Genomic DNA, 17,251 nt, shown 5'->3' with positions numbered 1-17,251 from the left:
TCCTCTTGAGGGATAGTGGCAACCTGCTGTTCATGATTTGAGAATGCCTGCCAAACGCACCCCAGCCCATTCTTATTCTTCTGGTTATTTCAGTCTCATGATCCGGATCCGTGGTCACTACCTGCCCTAAGTAGATATATTCCCTTACCACGTCCAGTGCCTCGCTACCTATCGTAAACTGCTGTTCTCTTCCGAGAGTGTTAAACATTACTTTAGTTTTCTGTAGATTAATTTTCAGACCCACCCTTCTGCTTTGCCTCTCCAGGTCAGTGAGCATGCATTGCAATTGGTCTCCTGAGTTACTAAGCAAGGCAATATCATCAGCGAATCGCAAGTTGCTAAGGTATTGTCCATCAACTTTTATCCCCAATTCTTCCCACTCCAGGTCTCTGAATACCTCCTGTAAACACGCTGTGAATAGCATTGGAGATATCGTATCTCCCTGTCTGACGCCTTTCTTTATTGGGATTTTGTTGCTTTCTTTGTGGAGGATTACGGTGGCTGTGGAACCGCTATAGATAGCTTCCAGTATTTTTACATATGGCTCATCTACACCCTGATTCCGTAGTGCCTCCATGACTGCTGAGGTTTCGACTGAATCAAATGCTTTTTCGTAATCAATGAAGGCTATATATAAGGGTTGGTTATATTCTGCACATTTCTCTATCACTTGATTGATAGTGTGAATATGGTCTATTGTTGAGTAGCCTTTACGGAATCCTGCCTGGTCCTTTGGTTGACAGAAGTCTAAGGTATTCCTGATTCTATTTGCGATTACCTTAGTAAATACTTTGTAGGCAACGGACAGTAAGCTGATCGGTCTATAATTTTTCAAGTCTTTGGCGTCCCCTTTCTTATGGATTAGGATTATGTTAGCGTTCTTCCAAGATTCCGGTACGTTCGAGGTCATGAGGCATTGTGTATATAGGGCGGCCAACCTTTCTAGGACAGTGTTCCCACCATCCTTCAACAAATCTGCTGTCACCTGATCCTCCCCAGCTGCCTTCCCCCTTTGGATAGCTCCCAAGGCGTTCTTTACCTCTTCCGGTGTTACTTGTGGGATTTCAAGTTCCTCTAGACTATTCTCTCTCACCTTATCGTCGTGGGTGTTACTGGTACTGTATAAATCTCTATAAAACTCTTCAGCCACTTGAACTATCTCATCCATATTAGTAACGGTATTGCCGGCTTTGTCTCTTAACGCACACATCTGATTCTTGCCTATTCCTAGTTTCTTCTTTACTGCTTTTAGGCTTCCTCCGTTCCTGAGAGCCTGTTCAGTTCTATCCATATTATAGTTCCTTATGTCCGCTGTCTTACGCTTGTTGATTAACTTAGAAAGTTCTGCCAGTTCTATTGTAGCTGTAGGGTTAGAGGCTTTCATACATTGGCGTTTCTTGGTCAGATCTTTCGTCTCCTGCGATAGCTTACTGGTTTCCTGTTTAACGGCGTTACCACCGACTTCTATTGCGGAACATTATAGTTATAGGAACATTTAAAAAAAATATGTTGAAGGAAATTGATTTAGATTAACAAAAATATTGCATCTAATTATTTTCTACTGCTTACATTCGGAGCGAGCTTCGTAACGTGCATTCCGTTCTGATAAAACTTCTAGCTTTTGAAATCTCTGGGACTTCATATCTCAAGTTTGCTGCTGTGTTTTAAGTTATTTATTGATTGATTTCTGTTATAATTCGCTTTTAAAACGTTGATAAGTATCAAGTCCAGGAAGTAGGAACACCAACAACTAGCACGCCGAGGGGTCACGAGCTAATTAGGAGGGTCCGTTTTTTTTCGTAAATAACTAAAGCCTTGATTTGACCCGAAGAAAAACATTCTACAGGTCGAAGTGCATGTCATACTGGAACACTACCGTTTTTTAGGCCACATACATGTTACGAGTTGCATGCCAACATTGGAGATAGTTCGACAGCGGAGACAACTAAATTAGAAAGAAAGCACCGTTTTTTGTAGCAAGCTTCCAGGGTTTCGAAAATTACAGACTCCGCTTAGAGCAAACTTTAATAGTTTATCTGTCAATGGCGAATTTTTCATTTTCTTTGTGAAAAATTTGCCGTTTTCTTGACACGTTCACGTTAGTGCAGATTTATTCATATAGACATACTCGTTAAGCGACTTGGTTTTTCGCGCTATTACCTTGCGGCTATGATGGTCGGTGACCAATTCATAGGATAAGGTGACAATAAAGTTGCTATCATCGATTCTGGCTTGAGGTGTATCGATGTCTTCTTTTTTTTAAAACCATAACTCTGCTTAGATCACTGATCGATAGAGCTCGATGATTTACGTCGTTCACACGTTTATCGCAAAATTTTGAAATGCCAAATGAATGTTGGAATGTAAGTGATGCTTGAGTTAGCGAGGTAGCAGCAGTGTCGGATGACTCGAGCACGTCATCATCGCCTGCAGCTGTTAGCTGCCTGCGTCAGGAGAGGCAGAGAGAGAGAGTGAGAGAGAGAGAACATAGGAAGGCAAGAGTCAAGAGTCAACCAGTCAAGAGTCTGGTTGGCTACCCTACGCTGGGGGAAGGGAGAAGGGGAAGAGAGAGAAGGGAGAGAGAAGGTGCAGATACGTGTACGGACAGTACTTGAGTTAAAGCCGCTCGCACAAACCAGACGTTCTGAGAAAGCACAAAAGTGCCTTCACTGCCTTCTGAGCCGATGATCGGTGGGGACGGTGCTCTAGTACTGTCTGTTCACTCAGAGGACGATCATTAAATTTCCTCAATGTGTTGGACAAATATTGTCTTTGTGCTTGAAATTGAGGACAATGGCACAATAAGTGGTCAATGTTCTCCTCGCATCCGCAAACATCACATGCAGGACTATCAGCCATTCCAATTAGTGCTGAGTAGGCATTCGTGAAGGAAACTGCAAGCCCCAACCGACACAGAAGAAACGCTTCACGTCGGTGCAGACCGGTTGGAGGTCTGAGTTGAAGTGCGGGTTTAGTCTGTGCAGTCTTGTGCGCCTTGTATGGGCGGTATTCCACTCTGCTAAGGAGATCGTGCGTGCTAGAATGCAAAGCTTACTGCGTCAGGAGGACTAAGGCGATGTATGATGCTTGTCTTGGGAGGAATGTTGATGAGAAGTGCATGGACGGATGAGCACGACACATGTGTGAACACATTTAAGGCTTCATACCCCTTCGTGCCCCGCTGCGCACGCCCATTCTGGGGATAGGCCAAGCATGGGCACATACCCAGTGGCACATATCTATTCACAGAAAACTGTCTACTTGGACAGACAGCGGACAGCAGCAAGTTGTCTATTCGGGCACTTTGCATGAGTTACCAAAATTGTCTACTCGACAAAGAGCAGCACTACCTCCTGATCCAATCTGTTTATATTTATATCCCCAAATATAGCAGGCATGGAAACGATGACGAAAGCCAAGCACTGGGAAAGAGGCAAAGAAAGCCCCGTTCTAAATGTAAATTGTCGTGATAGATGGCGTGATATTATTGCAAAGGCGAGGCCTAGGGTAGTACGGAAAAGCAGTGAAGTTGACAAGACGTTAGCGTACAAGTGTCACGTAAAAGTTCATGCGACCGTCTGTTCTGTCAACTTCTCTATTTTTTCCCTACTACTGTACGGCTTACTACATCTAAATGCGTTCGTTACCACGTGATCACGGAGAGAGCAAACTACAAAATAATCACGTTATTTCCCGGGTATGGTTATACTGTCACAATTCAGTTGCTTCGTTCCGTTGCTATTAAACTTTGGTTACGTTCTCTTCGTCATCTCTTGTTACGAACTTGTGTCGCAAAATATCACGAAGTGCAGAGGGCAATGCGCGTATATTTATCTCCTTGCCACTGACCCTCCCCCTTTTTCCTTTTGCCCTTGTTGCTTTATATTTTGCGAATCAGAAGGGACAAAAAAAAACCAAATAGAAATGTACATTGACAAGTTCATTGATGTGTAGAGTACTAGTGCATGTCGAGTGCTGTAATACAGATTCACTCTGTAGATTGGCGAAATGGCACACCAACTTTGCATTCACTCCGGTTTTATTTTCATATATGGCCGGGTAAGGCACATGAGCCAAAAAGAAATGAAGTAAAACGGGATGAAAAAAGCGAAGAGAACTGAGTAATCACAGAAATGAAATTGAAGGCTTTTTGCTGGGAGCCGCGTTCACGAAGAAAGGTCGCAGCACTACCAGCGCCATATTTTACTGCTTGCAACTCGTATGGCTGGTTCAGGTTCAGAGTGAACGAGAAAATGGTAGGAATAGCTCCGTGACATTCGAAAAATATTTCCATGATGAAAACCCTAAAATATGGATAATATGAAAGCGTACACTACTGCTCGGTAGACATGTTGCCGCTAGCCGGTGCTCATTACTAGGTATTGCTTGTCATCCATTTTTAGAAGATTTGGGATGTTCTGGATCTGTACGAGACAATAAAACCCTGCAAAATGCCAGAACATAAAAAAAAGTATGCTTCTCCGCAATAACTGAGTTTCTGCAGTGAAGCATACACAACAGAATCGTACAAGTATATATATTGTTTTCATTCTTTCTTTCTTCAGATATTTCATTTTTTTTTTTACTTTTTAGGCAAACGAAAATTTTTCTCGAGTATGTTTTTAAATTTATTCACACAGCTTATATTGGCGAGAAAAACCGCTATACTTCTTCCTTCGCTGTATCGTTTCACGTTTAAGTTGCCTGGTTATACGAGCATCATGCGATGTTATGCTTTCATTTCTGTACATTGTGGATTTCCGTAGAAATAATTTGCTAGTGCCTGCCAACTAACAGTGACTCACACACTGGTGATTGTCGGTTTATGTACATGCGCGTGTATAAACTGTAGAACGAATTTAAAGAAAACGTTGTAGGAATAGTTGCAGTGTTGATACACGCCTCCCGCTACAACTCATCATGTAGTGTTCGCATTAGTACAGCTGCCGACCGCGGGAACGTTGGAAAGGGGAGGAAGGGTGTCGTGGTGCCACCGACAGTGCAGCGGCTAACATATCGTAGTGGAGGGTTCGGCTTATGGTGATGTTTGAATGGGCTTTATATGTGCTTTGTGCTGCTATTGTATCCTTGTGTGCTTGAAGTCCAGCTTATCACCTTCTATGCTAGTCTGACCACCGTGTAGATTATAGTGTTTTTGTTTTGTTACTGGGCTGTTTAGTCGCGGTTTCTTCCCAGTTTCCTTCTTTTTTAAAGTCAACACGTACTTATTTTACGAAAACTGATCGCAAGTTATACGAAAATATAAAAACTTGCAAAGCAGCTCCTTTACCTGTCGCAGAGGCTCAGTGCTTATGTCGTTGTGCTGCTGAGGACAAGGTGGCGGGCTCGATTCCCGGCCACCGCGGCTACATCGCATGCAGAGCTAGTACGCGGTGCTTCGAGGGCACGTTAGAGAACTCGAAGGGGTCAATATTATTCGGGATCCCTCCACAATGAAGTCCATAATAACCTATTGTACAGCTTTGGGATGGTGAACGCCACAATAAAAGCAAATCTTCCTTTGTAGAAAGGACGCATAAACGCGCAATTATTTGCAGCCGGCACGTAAGTGGTGCGGCTTTATAATCGAGGTCTTATATTTCGAGCCGCCGGAGCCGGAGATCGGGGCTACGGTGCCAGCGACCCGAAAAAGTTATTTCGCTTTCTGGCATCTCTTCTCCAACAAATTCATTTTCCCACGCGAGCTCTACAATATGGTTAGGAACAGATAACTGATTGCTTGCCTCATTGAACTTGACGGAATTCATAGAACATATAGTGGTATGGAACAAAGGGGAGTGCGTATAAAAAATTACGTTCTATTATCACCCGTGAAGGCATGAAAACATCACACGCAAAACACGTGCACGTTCACTGAACCGACTGCAGCGAGAAGGCTCGGTTGAATGGGCGCAATACATCATATACACCCAACACACAGATGGAAACATCGAGTAAATTAGAGGGTCGCACTGAATAGGCAACTAAGCAGAGATCGCATTCGGTAAATGCGCTTACGGATCGGCTCACTCTACAGCTAGTTGAAACCTGTGATGCGCGAACGCAGGAAACCAAATTGGGATCCAGGCCAGCAAGTTCGAGGCCTCCGGTTTTTATCAAACCGGGCATTGAAAGCCCGTCCCAGTGCACATTGTTGTCCCTGTCGTTTCGTAGCTGGGATAACTGCGCAGCACCGCTTGCAACAAAGAACTGCGTAGTTTGTGTAAAACGTGAAAGTGGCGCAGCTGTATGACATGGTGTGGATTAAATGTTGGATTAAATGTTGGAATAAACGGTGACAAATAGGATAAAACGCTCACCGGGAAGGCAGCATATTTAGAGGGAAAGTCACAGTAGCAAATGACGCGGGCACAGCGTCGTCGCCTGTAGCTGTTAGCTGCATGCGTCACGGGTACGAAGACGATGTATAATGCTTGTCGAAGGAAGAAGGTTGACGAGACATGTATGCAGAGAGAAGTGCAACACATACATACCTAAATACACATACGGCTTGGTACCCAATGTGCCACAGTGGTAAGTCCATTCTGAGGGACTGGTCAATAATAGGCGCACACCGAATGACAGATGCCCAGTTGCACATGCTCTGTGGGGAAGTTGCCTGTTCGGGCGCATACGAGATGGCTCAAGTAGTCCACTGGACAAGACACGAGCCAGCACATACTCAGTGACCCTCGTTGTCTGTATATATATCCGCTAATATCTCCGGCGAGGAAACGACGACGCACGCCAGAACACGGGGCAGAAGCAGAAAAAGCTTCCGTTAACAAAAGTCTCACTATAGTGTCATGAATATAATTCAACTACAGGTGTAGGGTAGATTGAGAAATGAGATGGGAAAGGCATAAGGAGGTTCCCCAGATTAGAAACCTGCGTTTGGTCACCCTCTACTGAATGAAGGCTAAGGAAAGACAAAAATGGACAGAGAAGATGATAAAGAAAGCAAGGTAAAGCACAAGCACTAGTCTGGGCTTTTTTAAAACTCATACTAGCTTGCCAACCTGCACATTCAACATCATTTCCTATAGCGTGCAGGAGGTCAGAAACTTTCTTTAGAATCGCTGTTCGTGCGGAGGCAACCACCACTCGGTGTTTCGCAGTCGACATACTTGGATCTTCTTAGGCGCGCCAGCTGGCTTGGCGCAGGCAGTACGCGAGAATCAGAGGCGAGAGTCGGACGACGGAGCTCGAATTACGAAGATGCCGCGACCACGTTTGGCAATTTACGAACACGAGCACATATATGCACAGAGCACCTCAAGTTCGTAGGCGCCCGTCAGCCTCATCGTCGTAGGAGTACGGACGGATAGACAGACATGTAGTGCCCGAAGTTCGCAAAGAAGGCTTCGCATTAAAAACAAATCGGTTACTATGCATTTGGTACCTCAGTAGCAGGAAGTTAAAGATAATGCGTTAGAATAAGAAAGTTAGCGCTAGTATGGTTTTCGTGGAGTTCGAACACGAAGGTATCGTCAATTGCTCAGCATCAGCTGATTGGAACCTACTTCTGCCTGAAAAATTCCCAATGTCATACGACTCCAATAGTTCACTGATCGCCCTCAACTGCCTTTTCCTCTTTTCATGGTAGGTATTCTGTTACTCTAATAGGCCAGTGGTTGCCTGATCTACAGAATGCATGTGCTACACAACTCCAATTCTCCCTGTTTACCTCCGGGTACGTGATATTCCAAAGGCTGGCAATTGCACCGGCTTTTAACGGGCTGAAGATCTGAAGTGATTCGAAACGTCAGACACATCAAGAGTTAAGCCATTTTGTAAAGTAAGCCAACCGATCGTTTAACAAGGCACACATAATACTGATTTACTTTGCGGTCACGTAGAAATTATGGGTTTCAAGTGCTGCGCTATTCTCACCTAAACATACCTAACAGGTTTAAACTAACAGCTGAAAATGTACATGGTTTGTCAAACAGTGGTGTGTTGCAAATATCGCGTTCAATGTTTAGTCTACTGTTTTAGATTCTACAAAGTCCTTTTTCATATTTTGAAGTCTGGCGTTGTGAATAACGTTAACAATGCTGTATCATTGCCTGCTGCCGCCTTTATTGTATTGTGCAGTGGGGCTAGTCGAACTCGCGTAACGAATCTTTTATCCAACTATCCTTTGCCTGTTATGTACATACTGGTATCTACCAGTGAACATAATATCAACTCAACACAGCTCAACTCAGTGAAGAGATGCCGCCACTTTTGTCATCACATCCTAAGTCATTATGCCGTTTTCATGTCTCTTAACGTTGCAACTATCGAGCATGTAGGTAGAACAGTGTGACCAAAGTTTGCGACAGAGGTTCATTTCTTACATACGAACCCAAACAGTCAATTAGCTTATGGACACAGGTAAGCCGCATTAGAATTTGTATTATCCCAACTAAATTGCACTTTTGGAGCGAAATGTTACGAAAGAGGAACCGATGTTAAGACACAGCTGGTCAATGTCAGGAAGCAGTAAAGAAACACTTCACCCACTTCTCTTTTGAGCGATGCACTGAGTTTTCTGGCAAGGTGGACTGTCAAGATAAGCAGGAGCATCCGCAAGTGGTTCCGTATATGATGGTATATTGAGCAAATATTAGTCAAGTTGTATAAATTTTTATGTGATATTAGTGATAGCTTCCTTTTACGAGTATAGGCATTCGTAATGATAGATGACCATAAGTGACAGAACAATGATCCCCTTGTGCCCCATAGATCGTCCGCAATCTGTGTTATAACAGCCCAGGCAGTAGTCTTCTAGGCTGTTAACGGTGCTAAGAACAAAATAAAATATACATCAATAAGGAAACAGTCGGAGGGCGAAGGCCCTGCTAGAACGCGAAACGCAAAAAAAAAATGAACACATACCTGACGCTGAGCGTTCAAGGAACACTAAGCCCACTTCTTCTCGCAGAGCTCAGCTAGCATTCTGGACATGTAGTGACCAGTGACTGGGCATTCTTAACCTGCTGGCGAAAGAAAGAAAATCAGAGAATAACTCCCTCGGACATCCGCAAGGGGGAGTAGGTTTTTATGAAAGAGATAACTGTCAACCATTAAAAACTGGCACGAAGCTACAAAGGAAACTTACACGAGTTCTTCCAGAAGAAAGCTCACATCAATTCGCTGTTAGTGTCGTGGTCCTCTCGAGTGAAAAAGAAAAGAAAATATATGTGGCGATTTAGCGGTAAATGCGAGATAAATGCGTTAGCGTTACGTCGCACCTCTTAGATGCCTCGGATTCGTGATTTAAACCCCGCTCACTACACTGCAAAGTGCTATGTTGAAGCTCACTCGACACTCGTCCTTAACTCAACAAGGAACGAAATGCAAGTGGATGGTGGTTCACAGCAGACCATCATCAGCTGCTCTTATACGGGAGGATAAATTTTTACTTTGTACGTTTTAATTTTAGTTTTTAGTTTCCCGGAAGGTTTAAAAATCGCCTCTGGCGCATAGCATAAGTGTTTCACATGAGCTGGATTATTCGAAGAGGCGGACATTACTAGCATGAGAAATCCAAACTTATTAAACGAATAAAAAAAACAAATTACCTTTCAAATTCATTATTGACGGCACATAATTCAATTTACACACACACACACACACGCACACACACACACATACACATTATATATATATATATTCTGCCGCAGGCGTCACGAGTACTTGGCAGAGCATCGCACGCGTAATGCAAAGACGTGGGATCGTTCCCCACCTGCGGCAAGTTGTTTTTTCATCCAATTTAATTTCCTGTAATGTATCATTTTGTTAATTCAATTAGTAAGTAGAAATAATTTACTCTGTGTTTTTCTTGGTGTCATTGTTTTTTGGCTCCTTATGATATCATTAATAAAGGTAGGACCCCTCGGCTTACCCCCTTTTCTTCTCGTTTATTACATAACGAGGTCTCGAACCCGGCAACATTGATGCCTTCAAGGTAGCATGTGTGGGTTTATTGACCAGTTGTCTTCAGCCGCAAGGATCACGTACTCGTGACGCCTGTGGCAGAAAGGATGTTTCCCATCCGCCGTCAATGCTTGTTAGTGGTGGCGCTAGCTAACACACTCAGGGTTAACTGCAGTGGTAAAACATAAAGACCAAAGAAAGTGGATGGGAAAACGCTGCCAGCGGTAGCTCAATTCGTAGACCATCGCAGGCGTAATACGAAGACGTGGGATTGTTCCTCGCCTACGGGAAATTGTTTTTTTCACTTTCATTTCCATTAATTTACAATTTCTGTAATGCAATGATTAATAACAAGTAATTTACCTTATGTTTTCCTTCGTGCCATTGTTTGTTGGCTTCTTATGATATCACACGCACGCACACACACACACACACACACACACACACACACACACACACACACACACACACACACACACACACACACACACACACACACACACACACACACACAATATATATATATATATATATATATATATATATATATATATATATATATATATATTTCTTCTATGCTCTGCGCTCTCTCCGTCTACCACGTGGCCGGCTTTCCGCACTGCACACATGTACACTTGTTTCCACTTTGAAACTCTTAATAAATTTGAAGTGAATTCCGGGGGCTTCCGTGTCAAAACCACGATTTGATGATGAAGCATTCCGTAGTTGGGTACGTACTGCAGGTTCGCCGGGGATCTAGCCACCTGGGGACCTTCAACGTGCCCACAATGCGCGGGACTCAGGCATTTTTGCATGACGCAAACCAACGAAATGCGGCCGCCGAGGCCGGGATTGAAACTCCTAATGCTACAGCATTAAAAGTCGGCAGTTTAGCCCGAAGAATGAAGCACTGACAGCGATGGCAAGGCTTAGCGTTGCGCCTCAACTTCTCGTGCGGTGTCCTTAATATACGGGGGTGCCGCATGCTGGCGCGACGCAGCACGCAAAACAACACCTGCTGGGCTGCTGAAGGAACAGCGCCCTGGCAGCTGCCAGGCGTCTCACAACGCTGCCATGATGAGAAGCACCGCCAGTGGCGCTGGGAGCGTCGACGGTGCTAGAGATGGAGACCGACGGTAAACCGTCGGCGCCCGGTGAAGTATAGGTTAAGCTTATCCGGATGTTCGGTGCCCTTTTCACTCGGACCAGTGACGCAGCAGCTCACCAGGAAGGCAAGTGTGCCCAGAGTGTGCGTGCGCACAGCGCCGACGCCAGCAACGGGAGGTAGAACACTGCCCCGGCTCCACCATCGAGGCGACTGATCCTATCCTCGACAGCGTGCTTCAACTTCGATTCGTCGTTTTTTGCAGGCAAACGCCCTCAGCGTGTTTGTAGGCCTTCGCTCGAAACCTCCGCGCACGTGCCACGCAAGTGCCGTTAAGCGTAAACGCACGACAACGGCGTCGGCAGCGGCGACGGGCACGGTGTGAATTCTGAGCGACCATGTATGTGCTATCGTTATATTAAATATTCATCGTTTGGATCAAACAGCAGAGTTATCGTTCGAACCATTATCTTTCGGGAGTGAGCGCGTGTGTATCTATGTGGTTGGTACGCCAGGGCTGATTTTGTCAGAGCATGAGCAAACACTTTTATGTGGTTTCTTCATGCCATTTGTGGGATCTTTCTATTGGCAGTTGGTTTCACAATGTGCTCTTTTCATGCCGTGTAATTAATTAATTGTGGAATTTACAGTCCTGAAGCCGTACAATTAACTAAGCGGGACGTCATATGGTCCACAGCTCCGGGTGAATTTTGACTATTTAGGGGCTCTTTACGGTGCATTCAAAGCACGGTACGCGAGCGCTTTTGCATCGCACCCTAATCAGAATGCAGCCGCCGCGGCCAGGAGTCGAACCCGTGACCGCGCGCGTAGCAGCGCGACACCGTATCCACACAGCCAATGTGTGGAAACTACGCCTCCCTTGGGACGCTTCGTCCCGTGCTGATACGCAGCGGCAGCTCCGCTTCCACCACTGGCGGTTGCCGGGTGTCCAGCTGGAAATAATTCACAAAGAAAACAAAGCCCCCGTGACGTCACTGGTGAAGTCAGAAGGTGGAGAAACACAGGGCGAAGCCGGGAGTAGGAGGGTTGCCGCGGAAGCCCTCCTTTCCCACTTCGCATGCAAGCGGGATGTGTTTGTGCCGTTTTGCAGGTCCGCTGGCCGCGCGGCGACATCGGCCTAATCGCGGCGCAGAACCCGCGAAAGTGCGCCGTGTTTACGAAGCGCTTTTTAATTGCGTAAGTATTCCTATGCTTACCCAACTAGAAAAAGCATCAGTCATGTAAGACTATCGTTTTTAAGATAGAACCCGCAGCAGTTAGCGACTTTACCTTTGTGTGCCTGTCGCTTTAACGCGAGCGAAGCGGGGAGAACACAGCGCTCACGAAGCTGTCAGCACACGCCGCACCCTGCGCCTTTCGCAGATCGCTTTCAAGATATGGGCCCGCGCGTCGCTGTTCAACGCGAAACAGCGAGAACACAGCGTGCGAAGCTATCAGCAGTCGGCACTCAGTTCGCATCGCAGATCGCTTTCATGATATGTTCCGCGTGGCCGTACGTGCCATAAGCAGCCGCCGCCGGCGTACAGTTGATCCCGGTTCATAATGGTTCGAGCACGGAATGAAAACGTGCTAAAGAGCGATAACGGCTCATAATGTTCGGAACGTCATCAGCGCACCTGGCTTCGCCATCTGCGGTACTTTGCTTGCGTCATCAATGTACCAAGTGCCGCCATCCGCAGCAGCTCGTGACACCGTAGCGCTGTCATTTCTACTGGCCGGATCGAGTTCCATGATGTTGATAATGACACTGGGCTGCGTGGAGATAAGCAAGTGGTACAATGCTTACTCATACTTACAAAACTCCCACAGGAGTTTCAGCGTGAAATCTTTTCTGCCGCATTTGCCTTGTAAGCGTCTATTCAATTTTTAAAGCCCGGGGACATCTGTCGTACAAACCAGCGCCAAGCCATTATAATAAGAAATATTTACGTAGCAAACCGTTCTTAATTACCACTATTCACTGCTAAAATGTTACATTTAGCCATTTCATGAAACTAGTCACTTTGAAATTCCTAATCCGTCGTTAATATTAGGGCTGAAGTTCAACTAGTCCACATATATAGTGTGGGCTAGCAGAAAGAAAATTTCCTGGCACCATCATTCATTAATTTTATTCGTGTGTTATGAGTAGATCAACTTAAGCTGGACAATTTCTCAGTCAGCCAAAACTCAACACAAGTGAAATTTCATTTGTTGTTTTCATTCACACATTTCATACTAGAAACAAAACTGACCTCCAAGCAGTGCGAAAGTGTCAATCTGCAGAAAAAATTTTAATTCACAACAGAAATTTGTACAACAAAATTGACTTTAGCATACGCCAAAGAGGGCGAAGGCGAAAGCCTGCACGATCAAGAGACATTCATTAGATTACTTGACATTCTCATTCAAATGCGTTGTTACTTCTTATTGCTTGTTTTCTCCCACCAAAGGTTGTGTGTTCGAGTGCCTTATTTGATGCTACCTTAATTAACTGTGCTTAAATTAACTATTACCTAAATAACATAACAGGTCCAGGATGCGACTCCCACCAAAGGTCGTGGGTTACAGTGCCTTAATTAACTTTATATTAATTAACTTCGCTTTTTTGGCATGATGAGCGGCATCGGAGCCAGCTGTGGAAGACAACGACGAACGCCCGAGCAGTGGCACGAGCACGTGTCCGCGCGACGCGTGTTCAAATGACTTTCTGCACCACACACTGCGTTCTCCAGACCATCGGGGGTTTGAGCCACTTAAGGCTTTCGCCTTAATAAGCGAACTTAGATTCCAGGAAATCCAAACGAATGCGAAAATTATTAACCATCGCGAGCTGGTCACACGGAACTTGACTCTACGTCTGTTACAATGGTGCACATACTTTGTGCCTTATCGAAGGTTCAGTGGAATACACGTATTTCACTGACATTATTATAAGGCCCACAGAACTTTAAATTGGACACATGCATCTGTACGAACGGGAACTAGCATAGTATTGCTATCGTTTCAGCTAAATGCCTTGGCTGTAGATGTTGACAAAGAGTGAACAAAATGTATATCCCAACAAACACGCACTCAAGCCCTTCATTACAAGTATTTCACCGGCAGCAGGTGGGCTGCCGTCATGACGAATGAGTCGAGCGACACTGCTTTTACGTCAGTCCACTCAGGCGGGAACAGAACTGGTTTACTCACGCAAAATAAATACTTGCTCAGAAAATAGAGCGAAATACTTACCTGCTGTAATTAGGGAAAGTTGAAAAACTTCGCAGAACTGGAAATCCCCGTGCCAGAACACCGCAGAGCCGCACCAGACATGTGATGGCCTGATTTAGCCATCTTCGTCTAATGCTTGACTGACCTAGTTTCCTGCGTCTTCCGTTCCTTGCACGTCTGATCAAGCTTCTGTCTTATCTTTCCCATCTTCGTACTTGGCACGGCGACCAAAGCAGATGACCGAGCGCCATCCGACTTGCGATATCGCTGAGCGAGTGGCAAGGTTGAGCGGAGAAAAATTCGACGGTCGAACGAAGTCAAGCACTTTCTGCGTTCCGCCCGATTTAAAATTCATTAAAAGAGAGAAAAAAATACACCTAAACAGAAAAAAAAGTTGTTGGCCGTTTACTTGATTTCTTTATTTCCGAAAACGTGTGAATGACAAGGACTGCGAAGATCCACGTCTACTTGACTTCTTTCCATCGGATCTTAGGATGCCGGCTAAACGCTAGGAGCGCGCATGTTCCTTGAAACCGAAACTAGCACTTCCCTTCCGGGGGTTGACTCTGCCACCGAGGTGGTTACCGTGCTTCTTGACTCAGCGTTTTCTTGCCCTTTTGTTTTAGAATGATAAATATTTGCCGGTACGCCGAGCTTTCTATCGCTCAAAGCAGCCAAGTAGCGCTCGCTCCACTGCACCAAATTAGTTCGGGAAAATGTAGAGCTTTCGGCCTTTGAATTCAGAAACTTCATTCACTCAGTCACTAGACTTCCAGCTTTGTTACGCAAGAGTGGAGCAATTTTCGATGCTCTCCTGGTGGCTGCCTAATGCGCATAGCCCGACACCATCTGAGGTCCTAACCTTTAGCCATAAATGCAGCGGTGTTTCCATGCGCAGTGGTGGCCACGAAGGCCATGCTTTGCGTGACTCGCAGCCGCTTCCGAGTTCATATGCGTGTCTGGCGCCGAGACGCAGCCACCGAAGAAAGGAGGCATGAACGGGGTGAGTGCGAGGAAACACGTAAGTTCAAAGAATGGCATATAAATGGAGGGCAGCGGAGGGGGGGGGGGGGAGGCAGCCTTTGCTGCAACAATCGCGTTCTCGTGGAGCTCGTTACGTACAGCGCAGGTCAACGAGGGAACAGCAGTAAAGTTGCCGTGCCTCGTAGTGAATGAAGAGGCGGCGCGCGGCGCCGAAAGCGCCGGCGTCTAGTGAAAAGGAAACAGGGGATACGAGAAAGGACGAAAGCAGCGGAGGAGGGCGATGGAAAGAGCGAAAGCGAAATGAAAGAAAGAAGAAAGTCAGTGGAGCACGTTTCTGGAGAGAAGTTCTGGACAGGAGAAAGTAGAAAACGACAGGATGAAGAAACTGCCTAAAGAAGAGAGGGAACAATAAAGATGGAAGGGGCAAAAAACACAGAGAGCGAAAGAAAGAAAGAGAGAAATCCTACATATATATATATATGTATATGATGAAACAACATGGCAGAAAGAAAGACCGTTCTGAAACAAGGTCTGGTGGCGCACCAAATCGTACGTTGGAGTAATTCATTTCTTCAGTGCCCAAAAGGCACGAAGAGACGCGAAAGAATAAGCACGGATGCTCGCGCATGCGCAGAAACGAGGGAGTGAAAGGGAGAGAGAGAGAGAGAGAGAGAGAGAGAGAAAGAGAGAGATTTACTGAAAAGCACGTAAAAGTATGCTCTGGCGCGTGCGGTGAAGCACGTGTGCACGACCTCTTTTCGTTTGACTTCCTCGTACGTAGGTTGGTGGCAAAGATGGTTTGCTAACATTACGTGACACAGGCATGGAGTAAAGCAGAATATTTAAAACGTAGAGCAAGACACAGTACTGGTTGCGCCATTTCTTTCTCTCGTCCGTGGTTTTTCTGCACGGCTACACTATGCAGATGAAAGGCTCAACTGTGATAGCAGCTAGCTCCGATATGAATGCTCCCACTGCCGCGATTTTGGGCTTTTTGCTCATGGCTGCGCTGAAGTGGCGAAGAAAGTGTAAGAAAAAAAAGGGGGGGGCGAGCGGCAGTTATCGCAGATCGAGAATGCGGTACCTTTGACGAGTTCCTGAGGGATCTTACGGTAAGAGGCAGCTTTCATCGTTGTGATGCCACCTACGCCATCCTACACGCGACCAATTTTATTGATTGTCACTAGCTGAAGTCAAGCGAATATACAGAGCGGCTGTGTTTTGCGAGCTTCAGAAGTGCACGCACACTGCAATGAACCAATACAGAGCTTCAAAGCGCTTTTTATTGCAGCAACTTGCCTCTGAGCCGATCAGACTTTAATAATGGAGAATTACTGAAACGTAGCTTGAAGGTGCCCCCAACCGTAGCCAACAAGTGTCGACGTTTTTCCTTGTGGCGAGCATTTAGAACTGATTTTTACATGGACCAATTTCGTACCTGATGCCTTAGAGTTCTCCTGGCTTCAATTTTATATCATACTTGGCCTTTCTTTATTTATCATGTCAACAGGACACTTTCGTAACCCGAATTTCACGCCAGTGACAGACTTCAGCTTTCTCAAGAATGCATTCTCTCGCGCACTCTTGCGGAAATGAAGCACATACGTGTACGAAAGTATGGTTACGCATGTATGTCCGGTATAGGAATCTCAATGCCGGATACAACATCTAGCACATATTTCCAAGCGTTGTGCTGTGTTCGCACGTGTTTCCAGCGGCAGGCCCGGGCGCCAAGCTCCCTTTCTTATTTTCGGGCTGCCAGCGCGCACTTCACCACTGTTTCAGCTCCACCGACGCCCATATGTATAATTGTCAAGCAAACGAGAGCCCCCCTAAAAGCTGAATCCAACTATCACTGAAACTTGAAGTTTTTTTTTTAAATCCAACAAACTCATTTGAGATCCGAATCTCGCGATAGCTCGAACAAACCGATTTGCGGCGATTCACGCTTGCTTACGAGGCAAATGATTCTTCATCCCTATATTCAATGTAAACTGCGGAATGAAGGCGAGTTGATATACA

At 45.6% G+C, this 17,251-nt stretch overlaps 1 long non-coding RNA gene across 2 annotated transcripts in view; it reads right to left on the bottom strand.

Moving 5' to 3' along the window:
* Positions 1 to 14,501, bottom strand: part of LOC129383323 (uncharacterized) — a 192,140-nt gene extending 177,639 nt beyond the window's left edge. Inside the window, exons 1-2 of one of the 2 annotated variants that reach the window (XR_011896131.1) lie at positions 14,267 to 14,501; positions 8,884 to 8,984 (exon numbers count right to left, since the gene is read on the bottom strand). This is a non-coding gene — a long non-coding RNA (uncharacterized lncRNA). The remainder of the gene's footprint in view (positions 1 to 8,883; positions 8,985 to 14,266) is intronic. The other variant, XR_011896130.1, reaches the window with a different exon arrangement.
* Positions 14,502 to 17,251: the final 2,750 nt, after the last annotated feature.

This window comes from Dermacentor andersoni, chromosome 8 (assembly GCF_023375885.2).
Source record: "Dermacentor andersoni chromosome 8, qqDerAnde1_hic_scaffold, whole genome shotgun sequence".
NCBI classification, from domain to species: Eukaryota; Metazoa; Arthropoda; class Arachnida; order Ixodida; family Ixodidae; genus Dermacentor; species Dermacentor andersoni.
The sequence above is the reverse complement of the archived record's forward strand: the minus strand, read 5'-3'. Positions and strand labels throughout refer to the sequence as shown.